The sequence below is a fragment of the Lagopus leucura genome, unplaced genomic scaffold, assembly GCF_019238085.1.
Source record: "Lagopus leucura isolate 7727_CA_CO unplaced genomic scaffold, USGS_WTPT01 Super-Scaffold_100004, whole genome shotgun sequence".
In the NCBI taxonomy this organism is placed as follows: domain Eukaryota; kingdom Metazoa; phylum Chordata; class Aves; order Galliformes; family Phasianidae; genus Lagopus; species Lagopus leucura.
In genome coordinates, this window is record NW_024962264.1 from 25,306,455 (window position 1) to 25,324,607 (window position 18,153).

The 18,153-nt window shown below is 40.2% G+C and overlaps 1 protein-coding gene across 1 annotated transcript in view; it reads left to right on the forward strand.

Moving 5' to 3' along the window:
- The window catches only part of RASGEF1B (RasGEF domain family member 1B), a 116,417-nt gene that overhangs the window by 72,333 nt on the left and 25,931 nt on the right, over positions 1–18,153 (forward strand). The window lies entirely within an intron of this gene.

Sequence of the window (18,153 nt, forward strand, 5' to 3'; positions counted from 1 at the left end):
GTTCTTCAGACAAAAAGCCTGAGATCCTTTACCCATAGAAATCAGTGACAGAATTCTCAGTGATGCCAGCAGAGCCATTTTTACTAAATTTTAATGATAACCTGCATAATTCTGAAAAGCAGGAGGGAGTTAGTTCTTTGCTATGCAGCATAGTTTAATTGTATCGTTCTGATGGAGTAGATTGCGTGCCACAAAGCATGTTACTGGGAGGCAAGTATCTCAGCCCAATGGATTTGCAGCCTGAAAAAGGAGCAAGCTTTGGGTTTCTGTAAGTGGAAAGGAACTGTATGATAACAGATTTGTCACAGCTTATTGTGATAGAGAAGGATGCGGAAACGGGGCAGCATTTGTGGCATGCAAATTCGGAGCTTCAGCTGCATGTGGCAGGTATGCTGAATGGTGACCATAAAGAAAAACCTAAATGGAAATGAATAAGAAAAATAGATTTAGTTCAGCTTGACAGGCTGTACTTACCTGTCAGGTCTGTGGTGGCGCAGTTGCAGATACATGTAAGAAAGCTGACCTGAAAAGTCAGGTACACGTCTGGTCTTCAGAAAGAAGGCTGCTATTCTCAAAAAATCAAAAGCTGCAGCGCAAAGCAAGTGCTGAGCTGACAGCTAGAAGCAAAGCTGCAAGTTTTGAGTGGTTGGATGGAAGCCTACAAGTGAATATTGTGATCTCTGAGATGAACTGATTTTAACAGAAAAGCCACTCAGCAGAGGTGGGAGAAAAAGCCTATTGAGAGCCACTTTTTTTCCAGTAAAAAGACCATCCATCTGCAACGGAAGGTCACTTATTCGACTAAATATGGTTCTCCTTCCCTGGATCCCCTCCAATCCACTGCAAGCAAACCAGCCTAAAATAACTGAAGATCCTTCAGAGAAGTCTGTTAATGCCACTCCACTATCAGTAAGCTCTGTTGTTGTAGAATGGGAGAAGAACACAAGGCTGCCATATGATTAGCTGCCTCAAAAAACAAAAACAAAAAAAAAAAAAAAACAAAACAAAAAAAACACAACACTTTTTTAAAAAGGAGCTCTTAAATCACCATGATCCAAAGGCCTTTGGCATAGAGTTGCAATGTGCAGCATGTCTATTGAGGCAGAAGAGATAAGTGCCAGCTCCAATATGTTAGGTTGTCATAAAAAGTTCTCTTGTGATTTGGAATAGGGTCCTATACCAGCAGACCACTGAGAGACTATCAGTGTGCACACAGCAACCTGTCTGGGAGCTTTCTGGTGAGGAGAGCTGGCCTGTGGTAAATATACAGCAAATTGACCGGTAATAATACACCAGAGAATTGAGCTTCCTGAGATCTTTCCTAGCTCAGAAATGATGGCACATAATGACATAGAGTGAGCTGGAAGTCTCCTGAGTGCTTTAAAAATTAAATGTCAGAATGGCCTTTTCACCCCTCCCATTGCAGTAGCAACGTTTAAATTGAGTTCTATCATGTGTCATTCTGTCTGAAAGATTTCTGTAAATTCTGACCTGGAGAGCTGAAGCATAGTGGATCTGTAAATAATTCCTTGAGGAGCAGAAGGGGCAAAGGTCTTTCTGACAAGCTGTGTTTGTAATATCCCCAGAGGTTGCTGTGTGAAGGATCGCACATGGCAGCAATTCTGAAGCTGGAAGCGTAAGTGTAACCGGTGTAGGGTTTGTATCTTTCTCCAAATATCACACTGTTCCTGCCTCTATTGGTGCCCTGCCTGTATCAGTTGGTTTATTATTAGCCAGAGGTTACTCCTGGGCACTGGGCATTTGCAGAGCCAAGTGCATTAATAACGAAAGGACACAGTGGGTGGAACTTTAATGGCCTGTGCATTTGAAACTCGATGTGAGAGTGCTTTGCCATTCACCCCCCCATAACAGGATCTCAAAGGCACTGCACCAGCACATGGCCGTGCCTGAAAATGTGTTCTTCCTCCTCTAAGCTGTTATAGGAACCCATAAGATTGAGTGTCTTTTTTTTTTTTTTCTTACAAAAATAGGTCCTGGAGACCTCTGGGTCTGTGTAGGTACTTGCAGCAGTTCTGAAACATGCTTGGTATCTGTGATTTAAGTGGATCTCTTCTGTAGATGCTACCATCGCATGATTTTTGAGGAAACATTCGACATGCTGCAAGCAGGGAGGAGTCCAAGTCATTGGAATCCTAGCAAAGGAGATGTTTAGCTCCAGAGGCACTTCCATACAGCAGATGTATGTCACAAATTCCTTTGGTTCTCAGGATGTAAACATACCCTGAAGCCTGTGTTACTTTCCAGAGATCTTGCCTGCTTTCCATGGCCGCTGTGAAAGTGTTTCCCTGCAGCTCATCTTCAGTAATACTAGTTACCCACAGGGCTCAGCACATGACACAGTGTCACTGCCAGCTATTTTCTATTGTTCTGTAGTGCACTATGGAAGTGCTTTCAGCCAGTCAAACTCATAGTGATGTGCTTCGAGGCCTTGTCTTCAAGTAATGTGTTGATGTTATCAGTGACCTTGCAGTAAATCTAGTCAAACTAGATAAAATACAAAGTTATTTATTCAAAGCATAGAAAATACAAAGTCCTCTCTCCCATCTTTCACCCCTCTCACCTTCTCTTGGGAACGCACAAACAGCATGTCTTGAACTGATCTTTGTGTTTGTATCAATATTTATATCACCTATAAAACTGGCTGCAAACATCTAGAAGCAAGAATTAATTCCTGTAGCTCTTTGCTGGGACTGGAATGCAGTCTAATGTGCTAACAACAAAGCTTTAGGGCACACTTGGGAGCAATGGCCACCCTGCATAGTCTGTCTAGGAGGGCTCTTTCAAGCTCGTAGATCTATCATTAGCTCCTTTCAGTGTGACTCCCTGGCATATCAGTATAGTGTTGTTTGTATTGTGGGCATCCATGTGTTTTTCTTGTCTTGTAGACAAAACTGCTGGGAAACAGACTTTTCTGTCTTCAGTGTGATCACAAATTCTGGTTACAAGAAGACCAGAATGATGTCCTCTATGTTCAATTTTTAACAAAATTCGCCAAACCTATCCCTTGACTGTAAAGCAAACTCTGGTGTTTCTTTTTCTTTTTTCCAGATTTAAGGGGAAAAAAAAAGAAGGCAAAAATCAAATAATCACCAAACCAGTGCTTGCATACCATGATCTCGGTGAGACATGTTTGAGTGAATCCGGATCTTAACACACAAACTTGGGGAAAAAAGCATGGAAACCAGTGGGGAAAGTGTAATTTTCACTTAATATGTAAAGGGAAGTAGGAATTCAGGGTACAGTACCATGGTTTCATTTCTCAGGAACTTTGTTTATGTTTATTTCTGATTTTGCATGATGGGAACTGCTGGAAGTTGGGCTTTGAGTTTGAGTGAAATCAAACCTTTCAAAACAAAGTACAGATTAAACTTCTCATTTTCCATTTCCATTCTGTGGTCTGAATATGAGAAGTTAACATATTTCCCATGATTTCCAGCCAAAAGCAATAATCTGAAATTAATCTCAAACTCAGTAAACATTTGGAGTCAGGTTTGAATTTTGGGTGATTTCATGGGATCCACAATGACTTCCAGGGCTACAACTGAACTACAGTAACTATTAGAAAACACCTGCTTTGGTTAATTCCCTGTCTACCTCCTAGGTACTGAACTTGACATCCAGGGTTTCTGTGCTAAGAAATAGTGAAATGCCATTATAGTGCTATCAGCTTGAGCTAAGGGAAGCCAAAGGCAGATCAAAACCTTCCTCTTCAAGGACAAGTAACAACTGCTGTATTTTTTTTTTTTTCTGCCCTCTCTTCTCTATTGCTGTGCTGTTCTCTGACTATAGAGGGAAGTTTCTGTGACCTAAGATGTGCTGTACTTCTGCATTTTAATTATCTGGTGTTTGATACTGTTCAGAATCCCTTGTAGGATGGTATCCCAAGGAGTTAATGAATGGGATAAATAACTTTTTTCTGTGTATGGTGGTCTTAATGAAGCTGTAGAGGTCATGCATCTGACCAGGCAAAATGAGTATTGCTTGGGAGTGGTTGTGTTAGTATCAGTCCTGCTGGATGCTTTCTGGTCTCCATCTGTCAAAACACTGCAGGAATGCACAAAACACCCGAGAGACTTCATTACAGACAGATACTGTACTCTTGGGTTAGAAGGATATCCTTGGCTGTGTTGAAGCTTGAATGCTGCCTGACTTGAGAATAAAACTTTGATTTGTTTTATTTATATGCACTGGGGAAAAGAAAGATGATCTGCCAGTCAAGGCTGTCCTGTTTATACTGATCTTCTCAGGATCCTGTAAAACATAGCTCTGGGATGCCTCATTGTCTCATTGCTGCTTCCCTCTTCACATCAGACTCATATGACCCAAATGTGCCTTCAATTTACTGTCTGTCACATGCATGCTTCTGCTATCATATTACTTCTGAAGAAAACTTGTAGGGGGTAATTGGCGCGTACATCTGAAAGTTCTCCTGGGCACAAATGAACAGAAATGTGTTTCATCTACCTGTTGATAACAGCCTTGAATCCTCTCCTCAAGGAGCCACTGTGTGCCTACCATAGAATCATACAGTCACTCAGGTCATCCTGGGAGAGCACATGCAGTGGAGTTGCCTGTAAAGACTTATTGACTGTGCTATTTCCTCAAAGCAAATCATGACATGGAAAGTTTCTCAAATTACACTTTCTTCCTGGTGAGAACAAACTTAGCAGTTCCTCATGCTGCAGGTCATACTTCTAAGAGGAAAATCCCTGTGCTGCTAGAGTTAAGTGCCTTGTATGTAGGGGGAATTTTATGAGGTACCGTGTCACAGAAGCAAGGTTCCTGGCTCCTTTCATTGAGTTTTTGAGGCAAGTTTTCCCTGGATCTTCTGCACATGCACAGCTGGAAGGTTGCTTCTTATATTGCTTGCAGCATTTTGATGCTGAAGGACTCCTGCTGACCTCAAGTGAATTAGTACAGATTTGCCTGGTGTGAGTGAGTGATCAAACAGCCATAGGAAATGTGACATTGACTGTCAGGAAGATTTAATGGTGATGAGGTGGAACATCTCCGACTAATGATGCACCTCATCACTCAGTGCATCACTGTCAAATGCTCTAATAATCGTAGACAGAAGGTATTGCAGTGACTACAAGCTGCTTGTGGTTAAAATTAGCTCAATTACACTAAGGAATCAGGATTTGTTTTGTGGCCCAAAAGCGCTTTGTATGAGAAATAGAATTAAATTTCCTGTTTCAGAGGATAAAGCAACAGTAAGAAGTTCATTTGGAAGGTTATTTCAGCATGAGCCCTAGTGAGCCCTCTGTTTTGTCAGTCTGTTTGCATCTCTTGCATGTTGTTGAAGAAAATCCTTGCCTTTGAAACAAAGATAGACTTCAAAGCATAAAAACAGTTTGCCTGCCAAGAAGAAAGATAGCTTTTATTGATGAAATTAAGGAGAGAGGGATATGGAATAGAAATGTGCATTTTCCCACTCTCAGAATGTTTATACATTGTTTTTTCTGGATAAAAGCAGTGTGTGATAGTTTTTCCCCAACACCCACACATGGTTACTGAAAGCTGACAAGTTAACAGTGCCTGGGTTGATTCAGAGCAAGGCCACGGGGCTTAAAGTGGGTGCAGTTCTGTGTTAGTTTCTGTTAGTTGACACCCTCCTGTCCATGTTCTGGTGGTGGTGTCACATTAAAAGTCCTCTATCATGTGACGTGAGTTAACCTTTGTATGAGCTTTGCCCACCTGAGGCCAGGCAAGAAAAGTCTCAATAAGAGCCTTGTCTGGTTCCTTTTTATGCTGTGTGTTGATTCTGATGTTGTAATCAGTAGTAACTTCATACTATGTGTTTGTTCTGACACCAGAGCAGAGCAATGGGCTGGTGCATGGAGCACTTCTCTTCCTGAGAGCACTGCAAAGATATGATAACACCTCAAAGTATTGGCTGCAAGGCTTCCAAAACACAAAGGTGACTAGACTAATCAGGAGAAAAGAGGTGGTTTTCCTACTGGGCTCTGGTTTCCACATCCTAGGAAGCTATCTAAAGGTGGAATTGTTTGATTCTTAGCTTTCTTGTAGTGAGGAACACTTCAGCTGGTTTTAGTTCTCTCTCTCAAGAACTGGCATTGTTGTTTCACAGACACAGTCTCACAAGTTTCATCATGTGGTGCTCTGCTCCTCCTTTCAGTTTTCATTTCTCCCAATTCCTTGCTGATTTCTCAGAAGACATGCATAGTTGCTTTGCGGAAATAATTGGGAAACTTACTAAAAGAATTCTCTTCCTAAAGCATCTGGAGAAGTTGAGAGCCAAATGTGTGATTATGGCCAGGGAGAAGGCGGTGAGAGATTGCTGGGGAAGCTGAGATGCAGGGCGAAGGGTGCAAGAAGTCATGGTTTGATTTATGAATAAACTTGCTGAGCAACTTGCAGTTTAGTAATTCTCATCTATGCTATAGTAACCAGCATCGTTCCATTGACTTCCGTGTACCTGAAGATTTGGCTCAACAGCTGAAAAACAAAATTTGACTTCACTTAGCTGAGACCAAGTGCTGGAAGTAGCTGTTGTAAATCAATCTATTGTATATTTAGAAAGTTGCTGTAGTAAGATTTCAGAATGAGTCAGCATTTGGTTCAGTAGCTGTAGCAGTGTGTCTGAAATGATGGGTTTTCTTTGCTGCAAGACAGTGTTGCTTGTGGTATAACAGACGTTGGTGCAGCCTGACATCCATTTTAGAAACTTCTTGCTGCTGAGCTAAATTTAGATAGAACATGAGCTGCAGGGGAGTTGTCATTTTTCAACTATTTTAGACCTCAAAATGACAGCTCTTCTTGACAGTTCTCCTGCAAGAATGAGTATTTCTACTGTGTTTTGAAGTAGATGGTGCTAAACATTGCCAGCCTTGGAAAAACCCTCACAACTTTTTGAGCATTTCATATTTCTACAGGGTAAGCTTTTCTTACAGGTGTTAACCAGAAACTGGTGAAGTTGTGAAACTGTTATCTGTGATGCAAAAGCAAATTGCAGTTTGTAACTAAACTTTAAGTGCAGATGTATTTAGTAGTTGTCAAATTGGTTGAGCATGGTTCCATGTAGTTCCTATCTGAATGCTGGTTAAGTATGTGTAGTTCACAGCTAAAAGAAACCTTATGAGTTGTATTTCTTCCTGAAATACTAGATAACTACCTCTTGTTTCTTTTATCAAGTGTCAGTAACAGGGTTCTGCAAGCCCAGTCTTCATTGTAGCGAATCTCAGGTGCCCTAGCCAAGTTCCTAGGGATGGTATAAATCTCAAGATCAAAGTGTTTTGCCAAATTCTCTTTGCAGAGAAAAGCAGATATGGAATAACTACTTAAAATTTGTTACGAAGCATACACTGCTGTATAACTTTCCTTCATCAGAAAAGTTCATTACAAGAAATTTATTTCATTGATCTATCTCATCCTCCAGCCGCAGTACTGCTTTTCTTATCATTTGGCCAGAAGATAAAATGGTGGGTATTTTTTTCCCAATAGATACTTGTATTCTGATAAACATTTTCCTTTGCTCTCCTGGTTTCTTTCAAAAATAGTGTTGCTTTGGTTCAGTTTAAACAGAAGTAATTCCTGCTGTATTTTGGGAATTTGTTGAGAAGGAAAATGGGCTCAGTTGTTGCTTTTGTGCTGAGAGCTTTCTTCCTGCTGGTTTCTGCCAATTCAACAAATGATAGTGTAGTCTGTTAGCAGACTTAATTTTGTCCACAACAGTTCTTATTACCAGCTTTAAAAAGATGTGATTAATCATCTAATAGTGCCCATAGAAGAAGCTCCCTAAAAATTTTTAAAAAAGAAGTCTCATTTTCCCTGAGAAACTGTTTGATTTTCTAAATCAGAAGGTTGCTTGGTAGTATTTCTTTATTGATAACTGTTCAGTTTTGGATTATATTAAATTCTAAACAGATTTGAACCTTGTAGTAAGCACTTAGTTTTCCTTTGAATTGCAAAATAAGTAGTTTGCATGGTGACCCACGATAAAAGCTTAGGCAAATATGTGTGGAAGTGTGGGTACTGTTGAGATGCACTTCCTCATTTCAATCAGTGCAGAGGTGCCTGCCAATGTACGTGCTTGGACAAGATTATAGAAAAAAATGTTATAAAAAAAATTAGTAGTGAGTATTCTGATAGTCCTGTGAGGGATTCTAAGTGGGCTAGTGCTCTAAAGGAGAAAACTATCATTAAATCAGTAGGGTAACTTCTCTTGGTGTTTAAAAGTGTCAGAACTGTGAATAAACCATTTCCAGAGTTCTAAAAATGTGAGCAGCTCTGAGATTTCCTTGTTCTCAGCTTCGAGCCTAGTGGTTATGGAGGAAAGTGACTTGCAACATAAACCAAATTCAAAGAGAAGTGAAGAAGAACATCTGCTTTTTCATATGCTAGTCTTCTCTAGGGACTTCCTCAAATTGTTGTATTTTTGTTAGTTTTCAGTGTCAGAACTGCGAGCAGTTTGGCATGCGATCATTTTTTGTTTCCATATCTATTTACAGTATAAAGTAGTAAGAGTAAATTCACTGACACCCTCCTCTCCATGTCTTCCAGCTGTTCTGACTCCCAGTTCAGCCACATGGGGGCAAAGATTGGAAGAAGTGATGGATTATATGAAATTACTTGATATTTGAATTTATATAATTAGGAAGTTGCATTTAGGACCTTCAAGGGCGGTGTGTTATCTTTCCTGTACTCTCACCAGCTGTGTCTGTGTGAAGATGGGGCAGTGGTAAGTGCTCTTGAAGAATGCTGTGTTAGAAGTTTTATTAGTCTCCTATTGCTTACTGGAATTCCGGCAGTTGAGACTTTATGCAGGTAACATGAGTGCAAGTAACATGAACACAGGCCCGTGGTGGCTCTTTCCTTGGGAAGTTTTTGTTGCTTACATGCCTTATGAGTAAGACGTTTTACTCCCAGTTTGAATAGAATATATAGAATATATAGAATATACCACAGATGATGTAAAATGAAGAATGGTTTCCAGGTTAGGAGACTCATCCAGAGCTTCTGCACTTGAAAGTCCAAGGGTGAACTCTGGTAAACCTGCTTATGCCTGGAGAGATCTGGGCCTACACTGGCAGAAAACTATGAGCAGCAAGTGACTATGTAGATAGAAAAGTTCTGTGATTATAGTAGTAATGCAATGAAATGCAAAGATCCAGGGAACCACTAAGTGTAACAAGAGTGAGAACTAAAAGAATATGCTATCCAGGCTAGGTAACTTCGGTTTGGATTCACATACCTGTGAGTCAGGTGGATCTGACAGGATCAGTTGATCTGTAGATATGAGTTTCACTCTTTGGTTTGGCATTTCCTATTTTGAATCGATACCTTGCAAGATTTCTGGATTTCTTCTCTGGGAGAGTCACGATGCATTGGAACAGGGTGCCCTGGGAGGTGTGGAGTCACCATCTCTGGAGGTGTTCAAGAACTGTGGAGATGTGGCACAGAGAAACATAGTGGGCATGGTAGTGATGGGTTGTGGTTCGGCTAGTTGGTTCTTTTCCAACCTCAATGAGTTTATAGTTCTTGATGCAAAGATAGGATTAAGACTTCTGAGTGTACCTTAAGCTTACATCCGTCGATCTGTATCCAACTCGTATTTTGGTAGGTGGTGGATCTTTAAACATGTGGAGGAAAATGCGGATGTTGGGCAGCAATGTGCTTTGTCAGGGAGAATTTTGAAAGCTGCTTCTGTGCTGTCTAGCAAATTTTTTCTGTCTTTCAATGGACCATATCTATTTCATAACCCATCTGTTATTTCATTGGTTCCTCTTTGTACCATGAATAGCAGCATCAGTTACTGTGGTGAGGGCAGCTGACATAGGACTTACCCGGGTGATTCTGGGGACAACTGGTCATTAGAGACTGAAGAAAAACTGAGCTGCTCAGAGGTACAGTTAATGTGCACTGCCGTTAGCAAAGCAGTTTTCACGTCCTGCACCAAGCAAGGATGAGATAGAGCAGGACAGCTCTGAGGCATTATTTCTACAGAAGTAAATCCATCTCCACATCGTGTTATTTTTTCCTGCATGTCCAGATCGGCCCTTTGGCACTGCAGAACAAAGTAGCATTAGCTGAAGAATTCATGCCTGCGGCTGATGCCTATGGTACTGAAAGCATTAAGGACAGCTCTTGGAGCCCCACCACAGCTCTCATCCTAGGAGCCAAATGTGCAGCTTTGAAGAGCGTGCACCGCTCAGTCTGGGTTGCAGGCATAAAACTTTCCCTTTGTGCCCTGAATGCAGACAGAGGGGAGGGAGTTATTAAACCAAAGGAAGTCGGTAATGAAAAGGAAGTGTGCAGTGGGGTGGTAAAACCTGAGCAAGGCAACTATGTGATATCCAGAAGAGCTTAGGGTGCTGATTGGATCCACGTGTCGCAGCAAAGCATGAGGGAAAGACATAACCAGCTCAAGTATGAGCAGATTGAGCTGCAGCACTGAGGGATGCAGTGTGTATGTCACAGAGCCTCATCACAGAATGGGAATTCAGCTTCATCTCCCTGGGAGATGTTACTCTGCCTCCATACAGTCCTTCCATTGGTGTCCAACCTTTGGGTTTCCCTGGACTGCACTGGGTGAAGAGGAATGGTCTTGGGCTGTTTGTAAAATGTATTACTTTTGAAGTCAGAAATGCCCATGTGACTTGATATTTCATTATTTTTCACAAAAAAAATAATTACTATGAATGGAAATGCTTATAAATAGATCAAATTCAGTCAAGCTTTGAAAAATACCAGCAAACAAATAATTTTTAAGAAATCACCTGTGAATAAGATGTCATGTTTCAATGAAAATAATTCTAGAGGAAGTCCATCCCATGTAGTTCTATATATTCTCTGGAAAATAACAAGAGATTTCTCTTGTTTCTGATAGTAGCTCAACAACCACTAATGTCCTAAAAATAGGAAACACTATGATGTCAGTAGAATAATAATATTAATATTGAGCTAGATCTCTCAGCAGTATAGCTATCTTAGGTTTAACAAGCAGTAAAACAGTTTTTTTTTAAAAAAATTGTTTTATTTTTCAGTGTTGCCTCCTGAGTCCCAGTATGGTAAATTCTTTAGTGTTACATCAGTTGAAAGCACTTTAAAAGATGAGAAATTTCCAGTTTCTCAGTATTCAGAATAATAGCCATTGTTATAGCAATGCCACAAACTAGAGGTAGGAGAAAGCAATCTCATAATTATAGCAAACTTCTTCTGAGAAGATCTGCCTATTTGAATTTTAATGCTGGCAGAAACAGAAGTAAATTGTTCTCCATGGGTTACAAATATCTCCTATTAAAAAGGCACGTGAGAATCATGAATTAAAAAAGAAATTTAAGAGGGATGTTGAGAGAATCAGGTTATCCAAGGCAGTGTGGTGAACTTGCTTGCTGGATGCAGACCAGAAGTGAAAATGCACATAAATGCTTGAAGAAGAAATAAAATAATCAGGAGCTTGTCTACCTCCTGTAGGCAATAAGCTATCTATTATCAAGTGGTATAGAAACTCACAGTCTTCATCTTTAGGTCCCAGGAGGGATGTGGGAGCTGTAGGGTTCATTCCCCCATTGATAAATTTCTGACTGCGTTAATAGTTGGTGTTCATTTCCAAAGAGCGTTTGTAGAGATGGGCTGGGTAATGTGTGGTCTGGGACCAATTGAATTTATCTTCATCATCTATCTCCCTTTTTTGAGTAGTGTGCTTTGGGAATCAGTAGCCCTCTGCTTCACACTGATATTTTCATCTCCTGTTTGAAGCAGATCTTTGTGTTGCTTCTTAGGGAGGTATGTGGAAAGGAATTGTTGAAGGGCTTCAACAAGAAAGGAAACAAGGTCAGAAAAGCAGACTGGAATGATGTTCCCAAGCCATTGCTGATAGAAAAGCCAGCCCTGAAATAGTTGGTAATGGGAGCCTTGCCCTGTGCACCACAGTGAAATCAAGTGCAGCTCTTTTGATAAACATGAAACATGGTTTCTCTGCTTTTCGTAGAAGAACACACAAGAAGTCTCAGGGTAACTAAAACCAGCTGTTGCAGTCATGAATTTTTATGAAGGGCTTTCTGGCAGCCATATTAAATAATGCCTTTAGTCCACGTCTGCTCTCTGAAGTAATTTCTCTAACAGATTCATATGAGTGATTTGTTGTAGCAGAGGCTCCAATTTAAAGCCACTGGTCCCTACAACAAAAAGCTCTTCTAATTGTCGATGTTTTCTCATTTGCAGTTTCTCTTCCACTCAGGATGATACTAGTAAGTAGAAGAAATATTGAAAGGAGGGGAAGAGGGGATGTTCTTTCATTCCTCAGGATTCAGTTTGTAACGCCTGTTTTTTTTTTAAGATCAGTTGAATTCCTCTACAACTTGTTATTGGTTCTGGATTTGGGGCTATCTGAATTCTTTACGTACATGGCTTCTCTGAAATGAGCATCAGCAAGAGTTCACTCTTGGAGGACTGTCTCAAAAGTTGGACCAGCAATTATCTGATATTTATTTCCCATGTGAGCCCATATTAATTCATTGAGCAATATTTCATGTGTGTACCTTCAAGGCTCATGAAGGGAAAGCTACAAGTTATGCAGCACAGATGAGTTCAGCGAAGTCTCCTCCGTAACATTTCTAGTGTTCACCACAAACTTTATGGACTTCTAGAACATCAGAGAAGGTCCTTCTCCAATCAGGTTATGTAGTAAAATTATGGAATGATCGAATGATCAACTATTGGTGGTATAACCTTCTCCTCTCCTTGTTATCACTATTTTTTCCAAGAGGCTGTGTCCTGGTATAGCTTGGCCTGTTGCTCTGTAGCCTGGTGTTTGCAATTATAAGTAGTGCTCGTAAACATTGCTAACTGCTGAAAACTGGATTGGGAGTGTATTTTGCATTTCTGGCTCTATTTTTGTGAACACGCAGCTCTAGATGGATTTCACAGTGTTCCTTGGTGGTTTTTTTCTTGTGTGATTGCAGCCCAGCTGTATAGAGCTTAAACAGTAATGAAATGGATTAGTGAAAACTGCACATAATGACCTCTGATTTCCTCTTAGGAGCTGCAGTCCTCCTCCGCCCCCCCCCCTTAATTATCCACTGCAGTCTGCAGTTCTGTTGTTGCTTTTGAGGCTGACGTTCATTTTATCTAGTCCGTTCTTGTTTATTTCAAGGTGTAATACTTCTTAAAGCTTTTTGTTGCAGAATACATTTAAGGATAATATTGATCTGTAAAAGCAAATAATGTGAGATGAGGCCCGTACAACCCTTCCTGGCCATGCATAGAGACAGAGAAAGAGAACTGAAGGAGATAGTGGAAGTCAGCATCGACTGACAGCAAAAGCAAAAACCCTTTTGGGCTTCCATCACGTGCTTTTGTGTGCTGAAAGAAGCTGAAACTTCTGTATGACTACATAGGATGCCACCTGCTCATCTGGCATTTCTCAAAGAATAGTTATTTTGCAGTAGAAAATTCTCTCTTTTATCAATTATCCTTAGCAGTCTGTTTTTATTTCTTAATCTGGATTTAGTTGAGTTCTCCCCTGTGATGGATAAAGGAAGGTGCAGAACAAGCTTTTAGTACTGCAGTTGATGCTTATTCCTCAAAAGCAAATAGAGCAAAGATAGCAGGTAACTACTTGACTAATAGTGTAAAAAAAAAAAAAAAAAAAAAAAATCTGATGAAATTCTGTATCTGGAAGTGAAATTAAATTATTCTGTGGAAAATATTGTACTTAGTTTGAAATGTGAAATAAAAACTACTATTTAAAAATGCACGTATCATCTGTGACAGAATAGTACATCTGTCCTAGGTCAGTGACAACAATACAGCAATGAATTTTTAAACTTCATTGTGAACAGAAGGAGGACACCACCCTTCAGTACAAATCCCCTTCCTTTCAGTCTTGCCCTACATACCTACATTCATGTGCTCAGACTAAAGTGTGTAAATGTTTAATGAGTCTCTCCCGGGTCAGCTCCTGTTAATGTGTGTGCATAGCAGCCTGCAGAATTTGAATCTTAGTTTCTGGCAGAGTGCCTGTAGGTTTTAGTATACTATAAGGGGGTAAAAAAGAAGCAAGCTGCCATTGAAAGCTGGTGAACTGACACAGCAGACAAGCTGCAGCCTATCGTGAGTGTAAAAATATGCCTGCTAAACCATATTTAGACAAGCTTTTTGGGCATGCACTCTTCCTTCCATTGCAAGAGTTACTGGTTTGAATTCATTTTTCATTGGGTAATTGACATTTAAAATGTTTTCAAATGAATATTATTTAATAAAACAAAACAGTGAGGAGTTAAATGGATGACAAGGCTTATGCTTACATCAGGTAAGAGATCCAGAGACCATGCTGCAAAGAGGCGTTGGAGGCTGAAAGTCAGTTTGCCATCTTGCTTTTTGCTGTTGTTCGTGCTGGGGGAAGGGGAGGCAGCTCCTGGACAGTTTTATTCTGCAGGGCTTTGTGATTCTCCTCACCCCTGGAAGCTTCAGGGGACAGCTGGAGACACAGCAGGCAGCTTTCAGTTCAGTGGAGATGGGGGGAAATGTGCCAATGACTGCTTTCTGTCTTGCCCAGGCAAATTTACAAATGAGGGAACTGCTAAGAGGAAAAAATGTAGTCTTTGAAAAAAATTCAGATAAACTTTTTAGGGATTTTCAGTTTCTTACGAGCACTGACACAGTAGGAAATCTATTCCCCTTGCAGCTGCTGGATCTCATGGTGACAGTTACGAAAATGTGGATGTGTTCCCTGGAACTTGGCAGAAGTCACTCACTGAATGCCTTTAACACAGGCCATCAAGCTACTTTCATCTGTAATCTTCCTTTTTTCTTTCTTTTTTCCTAACTGAGCTATAATTGAAGTAACACCTTTAAAGTACTAGCAATGTTTTTAGTTTCTTGACATCATCTTTTCTGCTAAATTTTAAGCCTACAGTGGTAGAAAACACTCTAGTTCCCTTCACAAAATAGCAAGCAGAGGGAAATGCAAGAGCATGTTTTAATCCTACTTGAAAACAAAAGTTGTGTTGTGGGAAGCCTTTGAATCCTTTGTGTGTGCTGGTTGTGGGTAGAGATGTCTGAACTCCATCCAAAGACATGTAGAGGGCACTGTCATGTTTACTGAACATCTGGGAGGCACACTAGCTTTCCAGGAAGTCATCTGGTGCAGAAGCTGCTCAGAAGTGGCGCTTTGAGGTCTGTCTGAGAGCCACCACTGCTGCAGGCTAAAAGGAGGAATTCCCTGTGCAAGGGAGTCTGGCATGTTTGGTGTGGTTGGAAGCAATGGAAGAGAGCGGCTTTTGAGCTGCATCAGTCAGAATCTAAATAACAGAGAAATCAATGCACAGGAGAAATAAGCCATGTCCTTTAAGTAAACAAGGCTGGATCACTTCCTCATTCTGATAATCCTTTAAAATCGATGCTGTTTTGTTCCCACTACATTTGCAGCATGAGGCTCTCCTCCAGCTCACCATTGCAGGCAGGGTTTATGAACGTTAGAAAAATGCAGAAGAAGGGCTGGTTTATTATTATTCCAACCCTAAACCTGTGCCAGAGTGTTAATGTCTTGATGCTTATTCAAGTGTCAGGGAGGGCTGACAGATGTCAGAGTAAATGGGAGGCTGTCAATGAGGAAATGACTTACAATTCACAGGGTGATGGCTGCAGGCTGTCAGGTGGGATGGAGAGGATGGCAGCTGAAAGAAGAAAGGGGTGGAGGCAAGAGCGGGTGAGGATGGAAATGTCTCCTTGTCTGGTGAGTCAGGGAAAGCTTCCAGCAACAGCAACCCTGAATCAGTACTAAACAAAAATTTAGATCCTAACATCTAGGCTTTGGAACAACGCTAGTAAAGGAAGGACTTAGGGCTTTTAAAACCAAGGTGTGTGGCAGTGACAAAGAATCATCTGTAGTTATCCATCAAGGGCTGGAGTCAGATCACATTTGGTATTCCAGCTTCTCCTGTATTCACACTTCATCTGTGTACCATCAGATAAGGTCCTAGAGAAGAGCTATTACCCACAGTTTAAAAATCTAATAATTGCCCTTAGAGAAAGTTTCTCCATCTTTCGGACAAAGTAGAATACCAGTCAAATCTGCAGCTAGAGGAAAAGATTCATTTGTAAGACTTTGGGGAAGTTTTATCCAAATAAACAGGAAATCTAATTCACTCTGGACCTTTTATTCACTTGAGTTCAGTCAAATGTGAGCCATAAATAATGCAAGTGGCAGCAGTGAATCAACAACTTGCTTAGGAGGTAATAAATCAGTTCTAAGCCAGACAAAGCTGGGATCACCTTTACCTGCCTCCGAAGGTATGTATTTCCCAACATAGAAAGGATATCAGGAACCTGTTAAACATCCTGCATTGTGCTGTACTCTTTTTGATGGTTTCAGACTTGTCAAGCACCCCTAACAGTCTTGACAAAGTTATGCTCGCTTGAATGGAGATTGAGCCATTTTCTCCTCCTATATTTTAAAAATAAGCTAACTCTTCATGTTTTTCATAGCAGCTAAGGGTTTCTCACTGTATTAACATCCAACGTAACACAGAATTCAATATGTTTGTGCCCTGCTTTTGTCATCCAGGCAGAGCCTTTCCAAGCAGTGTGGAAGACTTGAGAGTCTACCCAGTCCAGCTTGGCTCCTGAAGTGTGTTGTCATGAAATACATAATATAGTTAATGTACGTAGTTAAGAATTAAAAAAAATATATATTTTTTTCATTAAATCATAAAAAAAAAAAAGAGGGCATGGGACTATCAGTTAAGATGTTGTTTGAATCTTCCTTTGTCATACTACTGAGGCAGATGCTTAACTTCAGTTTTGAAGGCAAGGTTTAAAGTGATCAGATGAACTTAGGCCTCCCACCCCCAATACAAAGATGTACACCTTATATTAAACCTGAAGCAGTTTTTTGTAAATCAAGATGAGAGGTTTGGTATCAGATTCTGCAAATGCTTTCCACTGGCACAGATGTCTCAACAATTTCAGCGGGAGTTCTGCGCACAGATTTAAATGCATGTGCTGATATTGCCAGATTGGTGCTTACTTTTGAATTTGAGATAAATGAATTCAAATTCTAAATCTTTTCATCGATCTGAATCAAGAATGTGCTGTGGATGGGATTCTGCTGAGTATTTTTAAATTGTCAAATACATATTATGCACTGACTTCTCTGCAGTGAGTTAAATGCTACTTTTCATTTACTTTGACCTTCCTCTCATTTAAAACCACAGGTTAGTTTTGGCAAGTGTTAATAGCTATTAAATGATTGGTAATCTGTTTTTAATATGATCCTAGTTCAAGTTCAATATGAATAAACATATGGCTTAAATGAAACCTGATGTCTTCCTGCTTCATGCAGGGAAGTGCTGCAAACCACAGGGCAGAGATTGAGAGATTTACACAACAGCAAGCATTAAAATACAAAAAGAATGGACATCAACCATTTTCTCTTCATTTGTTGATGGTTCCCTTGGAGCTGAAGCAGGCAGCCAGCAGCTAGCTGAGCTGATCGTGCACATAGTGGAAGTTAGTCTACAACAGAAATTGCATAGAGTTAGAACACGTCAGTATTTACTATCAGTGTTTCCAGGCACGGTGATTTTTCTGAAGTTTCATTTCCTCACATCATACGATGTCATGAAATTACTATAAGTTATTATTCATTTTTTCCCCGTTTTCTATGCTGTTTAATTCTTATGCCTTGGAGAAACACTAGATAGTTTCAGAGAATAAGTTGATATTAGGCTTATCAGCTGAACTGCCAGTCATCAGAAAAGTAACCGAAATTATCTTGAAAAAACACATTTCCATTCTATGCAAGCACTGCAATGTTGGAAGTTGGACTCCACCTTCTTTAACAGTTGTTATCAGCACTGGTGGTTCAACCCACTTTCTCAGATGGGTCAAGAGCCTGGTTATCATTGGCCTGCATGGAAGTTTTGCATGCATTTGTTGTCTCAGGGATTACCAATGGCTATTAGATACAAGAATTTCTTCTCTCCTAAAATGGCAGTAGTTTTGAAGCAAAACATTCACTTTTCACATAGTCGTCACATTTCCTTGAAAAAATACATTTTTACAGTGATAATAACAGTGGATAGAAGATGAGATTTTTGGATCAGGTTTTTTACAAGCCCATGCAGGGGAAAAAAAAAAAAAAAAAAAAAAAAAAAAAAAAAAAAA